Below are 16,835 nucleotides of genomic sequence, written 5' to 3'. Positions count from 1 at the left end.
TGATATATGTATATATACTGTTCTGTATAATACTGATATATGTATATATACTGTAATGCGATAATATGTGTCTAAACGATGTGTTATCGCTTAACAACTAATTAAATTATAACATAAATAATAATTCAATCGAAACTTAAAATATAAAAACCTAAGTAAAATTATAGCTTAAGTAAAAATCTTTGGATTCGAAAATCTTATGCGAAAATTCTCCTGGCAGGTAAAATTCAATTTCGAATCTAATTTATTGTTTAACGATGCAAACTTAAATATGAATATTTCGAACAGAACTACTTCGAATTATCAGTGAAGTATACTTAATTTAGAAAGAGCTTCTTTCTCCTAGAACCCCGCCAGTTAACAAATATTTTAAATCAACAGGTGGCATAGAAATAGTAGTCTCTGCAGTAATTACATTAAATATTAATCTACTGAAGTAGTTAATGATTACAATTAAAGAATTGTGCTATATCCGATCGCTAATCGTTCTGTCACCTGAGCTAATTTTGTAATCTCCGCTGAAGTGAGTTTTGTGCATATTAAACAGAAGTTTGCTTTCTAACCAGCTATAGTCAAGCAAAAGAGAGCGATTTGGCAAAGGAGGAGGAATGTTTCTGCGAAGGACTGTGCAATTGTAAACTGGCTCATAATCACGCTAGTACATGGACAAAACACCGAATGACGACATGCAAGCAGCTCGTTTGCAAGGATTCTATCCTAGATCTAAAACTGGTATTCACTTCAGTGCTGATAAATCGGGACAGATCAGATTAAAAAATTAAATGGCACATAATTTAAATTAATGGCACAGAGTTTAAATATTGAAATATTGTCTTTGAAACTATAGAAAAGGTTTTATTACTATTCTACAAATTTTGCTATATGTTTTCCTTTATTGAAACATCACGGTAAGAAAAATTTAGAGAAACTGTTAGTAAGATTCTGTGAAAATCACCTAAAGAGCAATAAGTCGCCAAATCTGTAATCGTAAGACCCTGTCCAAAGTGAGAAGGTATCCGCTACAGCGCATGAGTATTGAAGTGCACAATCAAGTAGTTGCAGCAGAGGAGATCCACAATATTCGGTGCGCAACAGTTGAGGCGACAGCTTCTTCAATTTCCCTTTCTCTTCTAATGCGAGAACAGCATCACTGATGTGAGGAAAGAAGTCAGCACATTTGCATATGGTAATATATGGCCCCGTTTCTCTTTTATCGATATCGCTTACTGGATTTAGTCCTGCAGATTTGGTTGAATGAGAGTATATTTTACAAATTTAATTCACTCCTTTTTAATTTTAGAATGATAAATTATTTTAAGCAGTATGTGACTCACGTTTAAACTCATACATTTTTCTATTTATGTTAAAATTTTAAAGGAAGGCCATTAAAAACTCTATGATCATAGCACCAATTTTAATTATTTCAAATAAATTTTTGAAAATACGTCTAATGTTTTAAAACAAACTCTATTCTTAGAATGAGAAAGTGATATTAAACAATAATTTAAATAGTTTGTTTCAAATTTTTAAATTAATATTAGCGCTGATTGCAGTTGATATTTTGGAAATAATATGTGACATTTCAAAATAAAATAACAACTTAAGAGTGGAAAATGTAAAAATTTATAGAAGACAATGGACTAGATGTTCCATTATTACTCACGTATCTTTTCTTTTCAATTCATCAGAGATTTTTAGCTGCAATTTTTATAATATAATATAATTTTTAATTTAATTAATTATAATATAATTTGTAAGTTTTAATTATTATTTAAAATTTGTTATGCTATTTTTCTATTCGTATTGTCTTTAAAAATCCCTTTGATTTATCATTTAATAGATATAGCTTGTTTAATTTAATTATGCCATTTTGCCAAAAACAATTTTTTTAACATATTTTGAATTTAATATTGTTCAAAGGAATATATTCATTACAACATTTATAAGTTTGAATTTTTTGCATATAAATATCTTCTTTCACTAAATAAATGATCAGAAAAATATCAATTTATTGAATACATGACCAATAAAATAATTTCATTATAGAAATATCAGCAATTATGAGTTTGTTTAATATCTTAATTCCCTTGATATAACTATTATATTTTTTTCTGACTTATATCCTTAAACTAGAGAAAATATGCAAATTAAGCTAGAATAAATGATGCTCACTATAGTTGAGGTCGGGACAGCTGTTACTAGTATTATTATGAGTTGACGGTCATTGCTCTGCTAGAGTTACTGCTTCCTTTGAAAGCAAGTGTAATTATGTAGATGTCTCAGAAAACGTTCGTAGACTTTGTGGTGTAAACATTGTGTGGTGTGGTAATGCATTTAATTAAATTTTTGTTGTGTGTTTAAATTGATAAAAGTAAGTTCTAAATGGTATTTTAAAATTATCTCGTCAAATAGTTTGTGAACCTGTTTATTAGTTTAAGCAAAATATGCAAAACCACATGATATCTGTGTGCCTAAAGCAAAGGTGCTTTCGTTGAGGACTTTCTGAAGATTACTTTAATCCAACAAATGTTCAACTATGTAATGCGCTTGACCGGTTTTGTGTCTGTTTTGTCGGATATGATTCGCGACTACTGTTTAGGAGTTCTGTGTGTTTTGAGAATATGCGACTCTGAGTCAAGACAAGTTCAAATACGTTTCAGCCCAAAAATTCTAAGCATCCATTTTTTTTCCACAAATTTAAAGTAAGTAATTAAATAAAAACGGAATGAATTGCTTTCAATTTTATTTATTTAATATCTTAAGAAAGACACGGTACGAGTATCATTTGATGAATCAAATAGTCCCAAACATTGACTCAAACTTTGACACTTTTTGCCAACCAGCGGTCGAGCGGTAAAAGCTGCTGAATACTGATAGTTCGATCTGGGGTTTGTGTAGTGCTTAATGGAGCAGAGTAAATAATAAAAAAGAAAACAAAAGTTTAACACATAGGTTTGCAATATTAGACAACATTCATACTATAGCTTTTGAAGTAGGTTAAATTCTTACCAAACTGTTTGATAACTTGTTCATGTTTTAAATTTGGTTTTAATGCTTGACTTTAATAAATTATTACTTTAATTTTGTAAAATTTGAACGAACGACAAATATGAGGAACCTTTACGTTTTGTGTAATCGTGTTTAGCTCTTCTATTGTGTAAGTAGGTGATTAAATTCATAGCAAAAATTCGCCTACTGTAGATGGATCGGTACTTACGTATTAACGAACCATCTTCGTAGAACTCGCCAAATTCTGGCAACTACGCTGATAACAATACTTCAAATACTTCAGTCAAACAACGCCAAAAGTTTTGGCTTTATGCAAGTTCCGACGGTTATTATAAACAAATCATGATATTTTTTGCCCCAAACGTATTTTTAAAATATGAGCTTGTAGAATATTTCAGCAGTGGAAGAAACTGCGATAAAATTTCTGCAGGAAAACAAAATATTGTTGAAAATTTTCTGACTAGAACAACGAGAAAAGCGTTTCCTCTACAGTCGCTGTTGCTGAGGGTTGCAAGGAGCTGAGTCCCTGCAGTTCTCTAATATTCTTTTAGACGAAAACAGATCACTGTGTACTTCGAGAGAAGAACAGGGTAAAAAATTTCAGAAAGAGTTGAAGAAGGATGCGTTTTATTTTTTATTGTATCACGTAATAATTCAAATCTGTATTTTAAATTTCTAAATTATGTTTTCTTTCCATACAGTGATAGTGTTTACAGAGTTACGATGAATTCCAATAATTTGGGAATCTTTCTAATAAAAAGAAGCGAAAACCACAAACGCGTTCCCGACAAATAACGTTCTCCTTTTCATCTGTAAAAAATCGCCAAATTGCGCCAAAGTGGTTGCGTTAAAACTTAAGTACCAACAGATGAGTTCGGAAAATCACGTAACAAGTCGCTTAGCGCGCTGACTGTTTCGTCATGCAATAAAAATGAAGTTGCACTGATATAAAATTTTGCATGTGTTTTATGTATTAACAAAACATGTAATAAGAATAAACAGTTTCAAAGTGTCTACACAATTAAAAAAAGTCGACGGAATTTAAATAACAGTGATTCCGTTTTTTATGTAAGTTCATTTTATTATAGCATGCCTTGTATACTGTTTGCTAGTGATATTTGCAAAAAGATTTCTTCATTTCAAAGGTTTAATCTTTCCATTAATATTTTACAAATATTAGAGTATCATTTACAGTTTATTAAGGAATTTGTCTAGCGGCGCTCTGGTATGCCAGAGCTCTGAAATGATTTAAGGTCTCTCGACTTATGTTTCCTGCGATCGCAAGTCCAAATTATGCATACGGAAAGCCTCGAGGTTGTGATTTTAATTGCTGTGTGATAATGACAAAGTTTACTGTCAATGGCACACCGAGTGAACAAACATATCGTGGATCTCGATGTTGTTGACCCACAAGTCTAATTAAAGATATTACTAAAGGATGATGGAAATTAGGTTTAGTTATGATAATTGTGCACATTACAAGAAGATGAAAACATGATGAAATGAAATAAAAATATCAGTTTTGCAGGAACAGAGTAACATAAAATGCTAATCTAAAATAGCGTACAGGCATTTTTTATTAAGTAATTTCTAAAGTTCGTAGAATCTAAATTTATTTATCTTGACACATTATGCTTAATTCACGAAGTACTTAAAGAAGGAAAGTTAATACAAGTGAAGAACGGTATTGCGGACATTAACTGAAATTTTTCTTATTACTTTGTGGGGATTTATTTAAGATACTTAAGAGTTAATTTTATTTTGAAGCAACTTTTCCTATTACTCTGTAGAGTTCTCCACTTTGTAAAGGTTAAGTTGCTGTTGAACGTGAAGAATCTTAAGAACTGATAAGCGAATAATCGCTTGAGTTCGTGTGACAAGAAACAACAAGATGGAAGGGTAACTAAACCTTTATTAGTCAAATAAGATTTAAGAGAAATCCGTCTTGGAGTGTACAATAAAAGCCGACACTTGGGCTTAACTAAGAGGCTAAGAAGTAAACTCAAACTAATCTAAATTAAAGAGATATAGCCGAAGCTATCAAGATTCTAACCGAGTTGGTCCCTTAACGCTAATTGACTGTTAAGCTATCAAGGGCCTAAGTACGACCGAGCGTAATAATAGCTTACGAGAGAGTAGCCGAAAAGGCGGACGCGTGCAGACAGAATGCCTGGTAACTTTCTCGCTAAGACCGAAGAACTTCGCGGTTTAAATACCGCTCCTCCTCATTATGTATTCAGACGTGATTCTAAAACCACGTTCTGGCCGGAAGTAGTAAGTTGAAGTTAAGAATTCGACAGGAAAAAAGTTTAACTCAAAATTTAACTGTTAATAAAATTAACATAATCCTTACAACACTTGCTTTTAACTTCCGCTTTTCTGCCAAATAAGTTAACGCACGTGTATTCAAAAGGAGGTAGAAAGAAAGCTAGTATTAAAGGGAAGGTTTTTGGAAGGTGATTTGAGAGCGTTTTCTGCCTGCCTGAAGGCCACTTGTTATCTTTGATTAATTAGTGATTAGATTTCTGTGGCATTGAGCGCTTCTAGCGATTAGCTTAGTTTACGCCGAATTTTACGAGTCAGAGCCTGCCTGCGCGTTAAGCACCGGTGAAAAGCCGTTATGCTATTTTAATTCTATTTTATTTTATGTTACTTGTTACCATTTGAGTTAAGGCAAAAATATTGGCTTTTGAAAGCACGAGTCGGTGTAATCTGTGAATAATATTGAGTTAATATCTGTGAATAATATTGAGTTACATACACCATTTCTCTGGACTTTGTCGCATTTCAGAATAATTCCTTACACATACTGCTAACGGCTGGTTAGTTTATGATTGCTAAGAATACCAGACATTATAACTTTTTTTCAAGGTCAATTTAAAGCTTGCATCTAAACTATTTAAATGTTTATAGTTGTTTTTATTGATTTTCATTCAAAAAACGTGAAAGAAATGTAATATAAGAGGTATTTACAGTAAAATACAGAATGATAAAAATTTAATACTGTGTACTATGTTGTTACATAATGTGTACTAAATTGTTATTACTGCATCCCATGCTTACATTATCTCGCCTATTAAAATAAAAAAGTTAAATTTTTCTTTTCTTTGCACTGGTGGGAAATTAGACTATTAATTACACTCATGTCTATAAATTAAGGATAATTCGGAGTCACGCGGAAATTGAACACTAAAATAAATATATCACCTGTAAAATCACTACACACATCTTCAAAAATCATATGCAAATTTCAGGAAGTAACCAGATGACACCGATGGTACGTCACAATGACGAGAGTGTAAGAGAGTGATATATAAGGAATACAGGAAAAGAAGTAAAATTGTTCGCAGGCGCTTTTTTCAGTGCAATAAACGAATAGTTATGACACAAAGGACGCATTTGAAGATTTTTTACGTGGTAGAATTATCGGCCGTCTGGAATATGGGCGTACCCAACTGGAAGTATCAGACGAACTTGGAATTGCCTAGAGTGTCATCTCCAGGCTTTGGCAACGATTCCAAGATGATGGTAATGTGAATAGACGTTACAGCACAGGTCGCCCCAGAGTTACAACGCCGAATGAGGACCGGTATTTGGCAGTTACTGCCAAACGAAACAGGCGGAGCACAGCATCGGACTTGCCTCGTCAGCTCTCTTCAGCCACTGGTACGACAATTTCAAGGCAGACAGTGTATAGACGTTTAGGGCAGATCGGTCTATATGCTCGTAGACCTGTCAGATGCGTTCCACGTGCTGCAACTCACTGTCGCCTGCGGTTAGCCTGGAGTAGAGAACATGCATTGTGGACACCGCAACAGTGGGCTTGTGTGATGTTTTCCGACGAGTCCAGGTTTAGCTTGCAGTCTGATTCTCGCCGGAATTTCTTATGGAGAGCTCCAGGTACCCGTTACCACCAAGAAAACATCATTGAACGACACCGTTACGGTGGTGCAGGAGTGCTCGTTTGGGGTGGAATTATTCTGGGTTCCAGAACTGACCTGTATGTTCAAATTGGAACCATGAGAAGCCAAATCTATCGGGACGTCATTCTGGAAAAACTTGTACTTTTTTTTCGGTGCGCCATGGGCGCACAATTTGTGTTTATGGATGACAATGCCCGTCCTTACCGTGCAAACATCGTAAGCGAATGCCTTCAATCGGAGGATATCACTCGTATGGACTAGCCAACATTCTCACCGAACTTGAATCCAGTAGAGCACGTGTGGGACATGCTTGGCCGACGAGTTGCAGCCCGTCAACCTCCTCCTACATGTCTACCGAAACTTCGAAGAGCTTTTTTTTTTTTTGAGTGGTGTAATATCCCCCAAGATAAGATCGATACTTTGATACTCAGCATTCCTAGGCGTTGTACGGACTGTATTGCATCGTGTGCGAGACATACAATGTATTAAAAATCATACCAACCATGTAATATTGTTTTTTTTTTGGGGGGGGGGGTAAATAGGGTTTTTTTTTTTTTTTTTTTTTTTTTTTTTTTTTTTTTTTTGTAATTTGCTCCAGGGAGAAAAAAAATCGCTAATTTTTTTAATAATATCAAACATATAGCATCCTTTTTTTGCTCTTTACCTTTTGTTTAATAAATAAGCTTTACAAATATGTCAAATTTGTTTTGCTTCTAACTCTTCCTTTGCCTGATTTTGCTTTATACTTAATTTATGGATATAAGTGTATATTTCATTGATTAATTGAGTGTGGCATGTTAATTAAAATATAAATGCTAATTTAAATACTATCAAGAAAGTATCGTAACTGTGTTGTATAAATTTTAAATAACCTTAACTGTATGACTGAGAAACAAAATAAAAACCTATGCAAGCAATTTTAAACAAATAATAAGGGGTTTAGTTGAAAAATTAAATAAAGCTTTAAAATACAAACATGTAAAACGGTTTTGTCTGCATATATACCGCCCATGGAAAAAAGCCAACAAAAAGGCACTGAATACATAAAATACAAACATGTAAAACGGTTTTGTCTGCATATATACCGCCCATGGGAGAAAGCCAACAAAAAGGCACTGAATACATATTCCTGGGTTTAAAACAGTTATGCTGACCAAAGATTCTTAACAGCAGCTTATTTTGCTAAGCACTATTAGTTATCAGGTAACATTTATAATTTTTCTTTCGATAAGAAGTATATATCTGTTTTTTAACCAAATATATTTGCTATTTCATTGCTGTTATGATTATTCTACAAAAGGTGTTAGTATGTTATTCAGTTTTTCCATTCCTACTGTTATTAAATGATTATCATTTAAGAGATTTATTCAAGGCTTTCTATTCATCAAAACATGTAATATTTTCTTCTTATTTTAAGTAAAGAGAACTAAGTTGTTGTGATTCGCATTCTTTTCCTTACCACGTTATAATGAGAATGATTAATTCTTTAACTAAAATAAAGTAAAATATTTATACGAAATAATGAAGTTTACCTACCTAGGTATTGAAGAGTAAGTTATTTCAGAAAAAAAAAAAAAAAAAGATTTTGTGTCCAAATACCTATATTAGAACAATTCTATGTATAAATCTAATACATATCCTAAGTCGCGCTTTCGAGACATGAAAAACGCAAGTTGAATTTCGTCAATCGGCCCAGTAGAACGCGAGATATAAAACTGTCCCATTTTTCTTTCTTTTCTTTTTTTTTCCTCAGTGTACATTTAAGTTATTGTGAGAAAATACAGAAGAGGGATCTTAAACTTCAGCGTGCTGTAGTTGATGGCAAAATTTCACCCAGAGCTTTAAAATGCTAAATTTAATTTTTCTTTATTCTTTCTTTTATTTTCACTGAAAGATTCGCGTACTTAAAAACAGAGAGTTAGTTCATATCAGAAATTTGAGCACTGAGAAATGTTTGCGCAGTAGTTTCACGTCTAACTACCAAAAATAATTTTTACAAATTTCTTAAAATCTATCTTTCCAGAAATTCTTTCCGGTACTCATAAAAACTACATAATGGTTTATCTCAAATTTATACTGCACCAAAAGACACTGACTCCCTTCTTTTAAAAGTGGACAGTTCTAATCATCCCAGCATTTGCCATCACAATAAATAAGACCAAAAGGTAATCTTTAAATAATGGAGTCATAGTTCTGAGACAACTTAAGTTTTCTAATGAACAGCTTACCAAAGGTAAGTTTAAAAATCCGAGAAGTTTTATAGAAGTTTGTACATAAAAGGGCCATTTATAAAAATGAAATGTGTTGACAGAAAATATTGCTTAGAAATAAATATTTTCCGAAAATGAAAATTAAATCCACCAGCATCTTCGTACGACTTTAATCAGCCGAGATATTAATTAAAAACTCTTAAAACGCTAATTTTCGTACTCATTTTTCTAAGTGGTAACAATCTCGTCCACTGGAGATTAAAAAATCTGCTTTATTTCAAAAAGTGTTGCCACTGCTCGCTTCCACATTGCAAAATTTGTTAATAAAGATTTGTAAGTTTTACAAAATATGAAGAAGAAATATGCCAAACATTAGATGTATTATCTTATATATATGCGGCTTAACTGTTTGCCGCCGATAGTTTATTGTTTGTTTGCGTAACTGTACTAGCCAATGGTTTCTCATACATTTGGTTTTCAAATCCAAGTCAGAATTTCCTTTTATTGTTGTCAAAACTAGATATGAAATACAATGTTGTCAATAAAAGCATTTTCCTTCAAAATTATTAAATCAGTTTTTGTATTTTAAACTGAATTTTCAGCTGAACGCAAATTGAGCGTGTCAGGGGGGACGAGAACATTTATTTGCATTGGCAATCATCTGTCTTTGAAATGGTTTACAACTGTAATTATATCTTTATTACACGGAATCTGTTCACGAGGATATTTGTTATTTAGTATTCTTGCCAGAGTGGGATCAAGTATTTACACTTTGCATTTTAAACAAGAATTCATTTTGTGCAGTAAATAAACTTATTCAGATTAATTCAGTTTGAATTAGCAGACACCTTTGCACAAATCATTTTAATTACAATTTATAATATCTAGAACAGCGGTCATTTCGTTTGACCGCCGGGCTTTCTAGTTATTATATAAGCTGATGTTGTGACGTTGAAGAAAGTTCGCGATTTTATGTGACGTCATTGTATATCGAAAATGTTTCTTTAATGTCAGCATTTTAAATAAATAGCTGCTGTTGGCGGCCACTTTTTTTTAGGATAATAAGTTAGGATAATTGACGCAGTATATTATTGCCACGTTAATTCTTTTATTTATAATAAGAAAAGAATTATGTTACATTAAATTTAAATCATGACGTCATACGTATACGTATTAACCTGATGTGTGAAAGATTTTGTTTCCTGGTTTGGCAACAAAAAATTATTTACGAATTGGTTGTTGCTTGAAACGAATGAACTTATTTCATTCATATGGAATGTTTTTATAAATTTTCTTTTCAGGTGTACATAGGACTTATACATTTTGCTTTGATTCCAGCCCGCTAGTAAATATTAAAAATATATGCTTCATTTCTATATGTGCTATTCTGATTTTGAAGAGTAGTGCACAACTGTGCTTATTCTCTATTATTGTAGTCCAAATAACTCCTCTTTTTTATACCCAATAAGAAATTATTTTTACTATAATTATCCACAGGTAATTTTGTAACGGGTAGTATTCTAGTTTGTCTATAAAATTAAACTCTCGAACGTAGATAATAGCGTCTATACAATTAGATCTGCTATTCTATTTTAGCTTCAAGTTACGGCCTCAAATCATTCACTGTTTCCAGTGACCTTAATTTGAAGGCTAACTTCCTGTTTTAGGTTTTAACCCTTAACATATACCTATCTATTCTCGCTTTTATTAGACGATCTCTGACTGTAATTTGACTTGGTTTGTTGCATTTGAGGCTGTAATTTCTAGATTGCTTTGTTTAAAGCAAAACCCAGGGAAGATTGAAAGCCACGGTTTATAGAATGCTATTATCAGCAGGAATAGTGGTTTCCTTTGAAAGTCTGAGAAATGAATGAAATGTGTTTTGAGAAAAATGTAAACAACAAATCCTCTTTTCAATACTTTAAACACGCTAATGTAGTAAAGTTTGCTTGGCAAGGGAAAAATTCAAAACATTTAAAATCTAAAATTCTCAATAGTTAAAGTTAATTTCATTCAATAATTATTTGAATTAAAGTAAATGGGTAATTAAATTGTAAACCTTAATTCTTCTTAAACGTCAAAGTTCAAACTCAAAACTTCTTCAACTTCTTTTCTTCAGAGCCTTCATTTATTTCTATAAACACCAAAATAAGAGGGAATGAAATCTAATGCATTCTTTAGTAACTAGTAACATACTAGTTGCACAGACAGAAAGTAATCGCAGTTAAATTCTTGCTGCTTGCAGCTAACATCATTTGAATCAGTATGTATCAGTATGTACACTGCTGGCCATTAAAATTGCAATAACCTGAAAAAAAGCAAATAATAATAATAATAATAAAAAAGATATTTATTGCGCGGCGAGTACACAGTATGGTATGAAGACAAAATGATTGAATTCGAAAGCATTTTGGAGGTTTCCGAGGGTGCGAAATTAATAGAAACTAGAAACAGTCAGAATATAATTAATAGAAACAGCTGTAGCTGGAGAGGGATGGCGGGTCAGGCCCTTAGCAACCCATGACCAGATGTTTTCAATGAGTGACAGATCTGGAGACCATACAGGCCAGGGAAGCAATCGAATACATTGTTTATCGAATGGCCATTATAACTGTCCTTTGGTCAGTTGAATAGCCCGGGCTTCGCCTACATTATGGTACCCTGTGTATCGAGGAAGATCAGAGCTCGACGTGCAACACGTGGTCTTGTATTATCTTGTTGGAACATAGTTTTGGGGGACCTCGAAAATAGAGCATAAACACTGGACGTAAGATGTCAGAAATGTACCCATCTGCGTTCGAATTACCCGGAACATCATCTAGACACGTATACGACCATCAGAATACTGCACGTAGAACTGGACGATATTGTGCCAGTCCTGTACCTAGCTTTGTCGTTTGGCGCACTAGAGTCACCGTCTTTTTCTATGCTACATTGTCAAGAGAAGCCGAAGTAATGGTCACCCTGCTCATAGTCCACGCTGCTGAAATTGTCGACGCACCTTACGAGCTGATACTGGGCGTGCTTCAAACATGTCCATTTCCTGACTAATGGTACATGATGTGCTTGTACGGTTTTGCAGGGTTGACCTCACAATTGTCTGCCCTCTCTGGCGTTTATCATCGGAGGGCTTTCAGAACCTTCACACCGTTCAGTATAACCTTCAGCAATCTATTGATTTCCTATTCGCATGACAGTGGTTGGATTTCGACCAGTGCGACGGGCAATATCACGGAATGATAATCCATACTCTCGATAGGCAACGATCCTGCCTTTATCGAATTTCGAAACTTTCTGGTAAGCATTTACTCTTTTTATTCGAGGCATGAAACAATCTTCTGAGCAAACTCCAACCTTACAAAGCACGTTTCGAATGAGAAATCCACTACACAACTTTTCTTTAGTACAGTGCTTCAGATGTCGTTTCTTCCTCCTGCTTCGTCTAAATGCGCTGAAAGTACTAATCATTTGCATACCCCACCTTCTTATTCCTTTCTGTGATTTTGACGTTCTTCAGATCATTTCTTCCTGGTGTTGCAATTTTAAATGCCAGCAGTGTATGTACAATTTAATAATTTTGCAAATTTATTATCTGAAAGCGTAAGCCAACCGCCAAACTCTATCCTGTAAAGATAAAGTTATTTTTTTTTCACACACAAAAAGCCATATTTTTACTAGATCTCCTTGCTAAGTATACATATACAATACAACAAAGGTTTGATATTTGAACATGGCAAAATACATGACGCCTATCTGCCTCACCAAAAGGAGTGCGTTCCAAGGAAAACTATTTCTAAACTAAAGATGGCATAAATTTACGAGGGTTAGAGGAAACCTCAATCAGAATGTTGGGGTTTTAATTTTTGAATTTAATAGTTAAAAATAATTTGCTTTTTTGCGTACCACCTATTTTTCTTCTTGCGTTGGTTGAGAGCACCTGCACAAAAGCACTTTTTTAACTGTATAACTGAGGAAGACGCCTAAGCTTTAAAGTAAATGCTAGACGTATGAGGTAAGCCAAGATGATATCGAACATTATCTTTCGAAAAAGCTGCCCTCTTTTTATATTATCTTAATTTGCGTCAAGCTGGAGGTATTCAGAAAAAGGATTTAGAAGGTACTGGTAGCTGAAGTACGGCATTCAAGACTTTGAGCAGAACCCGGGTATGTAGTTCCCACGTAAGAAGTTGTTTTAACAGAACTGAGTTTAAATTTCCAGAATAAAACTCAAAACATGTACATAAATTTTTCTCAGATGTAAATTTCCCACTTATTCAATTTTACGCTTGAAATGGCGCATTCCTTGATTCCAAGGCTGCGCATTTTTAAGAAAGTTTACTAATGCAGTAAATTTTAAAGATACATCTGCAAAATAAATTTTCAAAGTTTTTATTTTTTTCGAAAGCATACAATTTAAATTTCAATCTGCTGAACAAATCTTACTACCTGATTACGAAGGAATCGATACGTAAACAGTCTTTGCTCTTTTGACTAGAAAGTTTCGGAAAATCGTACATGTTTTCAATAGATACCGGAATATACAACTTAGACAATTAACTGAAGTACAGCAGATACCTTCTTAGCCTAGCACGACAGGACTAGATTCTTCGTCCAATAATAAAATGGCCAGTAAAACTGATCTATACGGAAACCAATGAATATCACTTCGTAAGACAAGCAAAAAATATGCAAAACGTTTTCTTCGGTGTAATGTTGGAAGTTTGCTGAAAGCCTGTTTAGCCCTATGTTCCAGCCAACAGTTTATCGCTGCAGACACTTATAAAAGGAACTCAGAACCTCTTATTCAACTGTATAGCAGTTCGTCACTTGTAAAAAATCATCTCTTCCAGATTTTGCGTACAGTATAAGTACCGTATCTTTGAATATTGAATCTCTAACTGGAGTATACATCCCTGACGTTCTTATTACAATCATAATCATAAAACGTCACTAGCTACCTCATTTGTACCTTTTACAAGGGCACAGTTGTTGAAAGAGTATGTTTATGATTTAGCTTGTGCACAAAAGACTAGTGCGACTACAGATACGAAAAGTACAGTTAGAACTGTGTCTGAGTATACTAATAATTCCAACTATAGTGATTCTCCGTGCTATTTCATTATACTTAATTAATTATAAATACATTTAACTGGCTCACCTTTCTAAGTTCTAAAGCTTTTAATTTTTAAATCTTTGTATCATAGTTACTGCATTCCCTTTTTGATTTTCACTCTTTTTTTCAACGAAATTTTTTATGCATTATATTACAGTAGTTTAGTGGAAGCAATCATATGTATTGCTTGCGGAGAGCAATAACAACATCCACAAAACAGTACTTTCTCTTTTTTTAACAGAACTGAATGGAACATTTAAGTGGACAGAGACAAACAAGCCGCAACACATGCCAGAGTTCGTTACTGAAATCAGTGATTCAATCAAAGGCCGGGTAAGTGGGTAGCCTGTAAAATAAGCAAAACAAACAAACAAACAAAATTTAAAAAAAGGGTTTGAAAGCTTTTGGATTTTATATTACTCCCAAAGAAGCGTTTATACATACATGTTTCGAGAGCATTTGGTCTAATGTTCCTTTGGGCTAAAATATTTAAAAACAGATCGTTATAATTTCCGATAGACAGAGCACTCGCTGGAGATTAAAATGTGTTTCCGCGTACAGTGTTGTCACTGTTCACTTTGAAATTATTGAAGTGAACAGTGACATGATGTGGCTTGTTTGAATCAGTTAATTAAGAACATTAATTTAAGTTTGTTAAACAAATTCGTTAAAATTTCACAAAATATGAAGTACTTAATAAAACAAATCCGAAATTCAAAATTCGCGCTTCCAGGTGTCCATATTCGGGTAGAGGACTAAGGTACTCCAAATTTGATGGCTCTAGGTAGCGTTGGGTTTTTACAATACGAAAAATATACATACATTCATGAAAATTCTTTATTATTTAACTTCTTTAAATATAATACAGAGCGATACTGTTTGGTGGCCACAATTTGAAAAATGATTCAGACATTTATAATAATTCAACGCAAAATCTCTTTTTGAGACTAGTAGCCCTTCTGGGCTAACGATCCTTTGGGCTAGAAAAATTATTATATGCTTGTTAAGTGCATTTCAATTTGCGTATATCTGCCAACTATTGGCTTCTGTAACCGCAGAAAATACAGTTGGTTGGATGCAATATGAGTTGGTTAAAGCAGTAGTAAGCCGAAAATTTCTGCTTACTAAATTAAAATCCATGCATATGAAATGCAGTTTAGTTTACATTTTTACAAATCGAAGATTCTCCGTGCTCTAGTGAAGTGTCTAGTCCGTGCTCTAGTAAAGTCCGTAAGTGTGAAGATTCGTGTTACACACGAAGTCGTATTATTAAAATTGTAACGATTAAGAAGGCAGTTAAACTCAAATGGCATTGTTGAAGAAGAGATTATGATATTTCACGGTAAAAAGGTGTTAAAAGATAAAAAAGAAAAAAAACTAGTAAGATAAAAATAAATGAAAATATTTCAGAAGTGATATTTTAATTAAATACTATAGTCACATATGAAAAAGGCGTCTGAAATTGAAATTTAAATTTCGTCAAAATCTGTACTAGCTACATAACGGATAAACTCAATTCGAAAGAGTTAGACAATCGCTGTTTGAAGCAACTATTCAGTTTGTCTTCCTCAAAATGCATACAGATTTCCATTTTATTCTACTTTATATTCAGTCGTAATTCGAAAAGAGTAGAATTATTTTATTAGCATTTTTAATTGATATGTGGAAATTCCCCTTAACTGGCATTAATGTTTTTATATAATATTTTCTGACAATATGTTTACAAAATTTATTAAAACATAAAATATTAGTTAATGCATTCAGTTACTGGAGCTGTACAATAAATTACTCGCGTGTGATCTAATGGTTAGCTGCCAGATGATGTGGCTTGTTTGAATCAGTTAATTAAGAACATTAATTTAATTTATAAACAGATTGGTTAATTCTTCTACCAATCAGAGAAAAAAATAAGAAACCCATTCTCTCACATCTTAATTATTAACAAACATAAAAAAATTACAGTTTAAAAATATTAATAACATCGTAAGGACTGCATAGCAGGAAAGTTTTGCAATCCTTCTAGTTTAATGAATTAGTTAAAATTTTAATTTTTTTACAATATATTTCCTTCTGCTAATAATTTTGTTATAAAAAATAATCCTATTTTGTTATAAAAATTTATGAGTTTCGGTATAAATGTTCCAGTATGTTGTTACCCAGCACTGTTAGAAGCTTTACTGTAAGCTAAGCTATCCTAAATTACAGGACGGCAATACATCAACTGAGAGATTAATTTATTCTCACTCAATTTCGTAGATCGAATTTATCTCTGGAAACGGTTTCAGATTTCTCTCAAAACTGCGATAACGTTGTGCTTCGCTGAAAGCCAATTCCTTTGTTTTCCCATCATTCTTTTAGACAGTCAGGCATTGTGTTTCTTAAATAGTATTTTCCTAGTAGTAAACCTCGGCCAATAGAATCAATAAATTACTAGAATCCCATGCATCTCAAACAGCGTTTTAAGGGATCTTGGGTGTTTAGGATTCTGTAAAGAGCAATTCGAGAGTACGAAAAATGTAATTTTAGGTACTGCTAAAATATTACTGCCCGTGAAAAAATTCAAAAATTAATACAAAAAAT

At 33.2% G+C, this 16,835-nt stretch overlaps 1 protein-coding gene across 1 annotated transcript in view; it reads left to right on the top strand.

The window, feature by feature from the left end:
• Window positions 1–1,065: 1,065 nt before the first annotated feature.
• LOC146997386 (uncharacterized) overlaps window positions 1,066–16,835 on the top strand; it is a 239,662-nt gene continuing 223,892 nt past the window's right edge. Inside the window, exon 1 of the mRNA XM_085817530.1 lies at window positions 1,066–1,186. The gene's annotated coding sequence lies outside the window, so the exon portion shown is untranslated. The remainder of the gene's footprint in view (window positions 1,187–16,835) is intronic.

The sequence above is a fragment of the Stegodyphus dumicola genome, chromosome 5 (genome assembly GCF_044657685.1).
Source record: "Stegodyphus dumicola isolate Sdum_Otavi_A_Nest chromosome 5, ASM4465768v1".
In the NCBI taxonomy this organism is placed as follows: domain Eukaryota; kingdom Metazoa; phylum Arthropoda; class Arachnida; order Araneae; family Eresidae; genus Stegodyphus; species Stegodyphus dumicola.
Note: the sequence above shows the minus strand (reverse complement) of the source record. Positions and strands in the feature narration are given on the sequence as shown.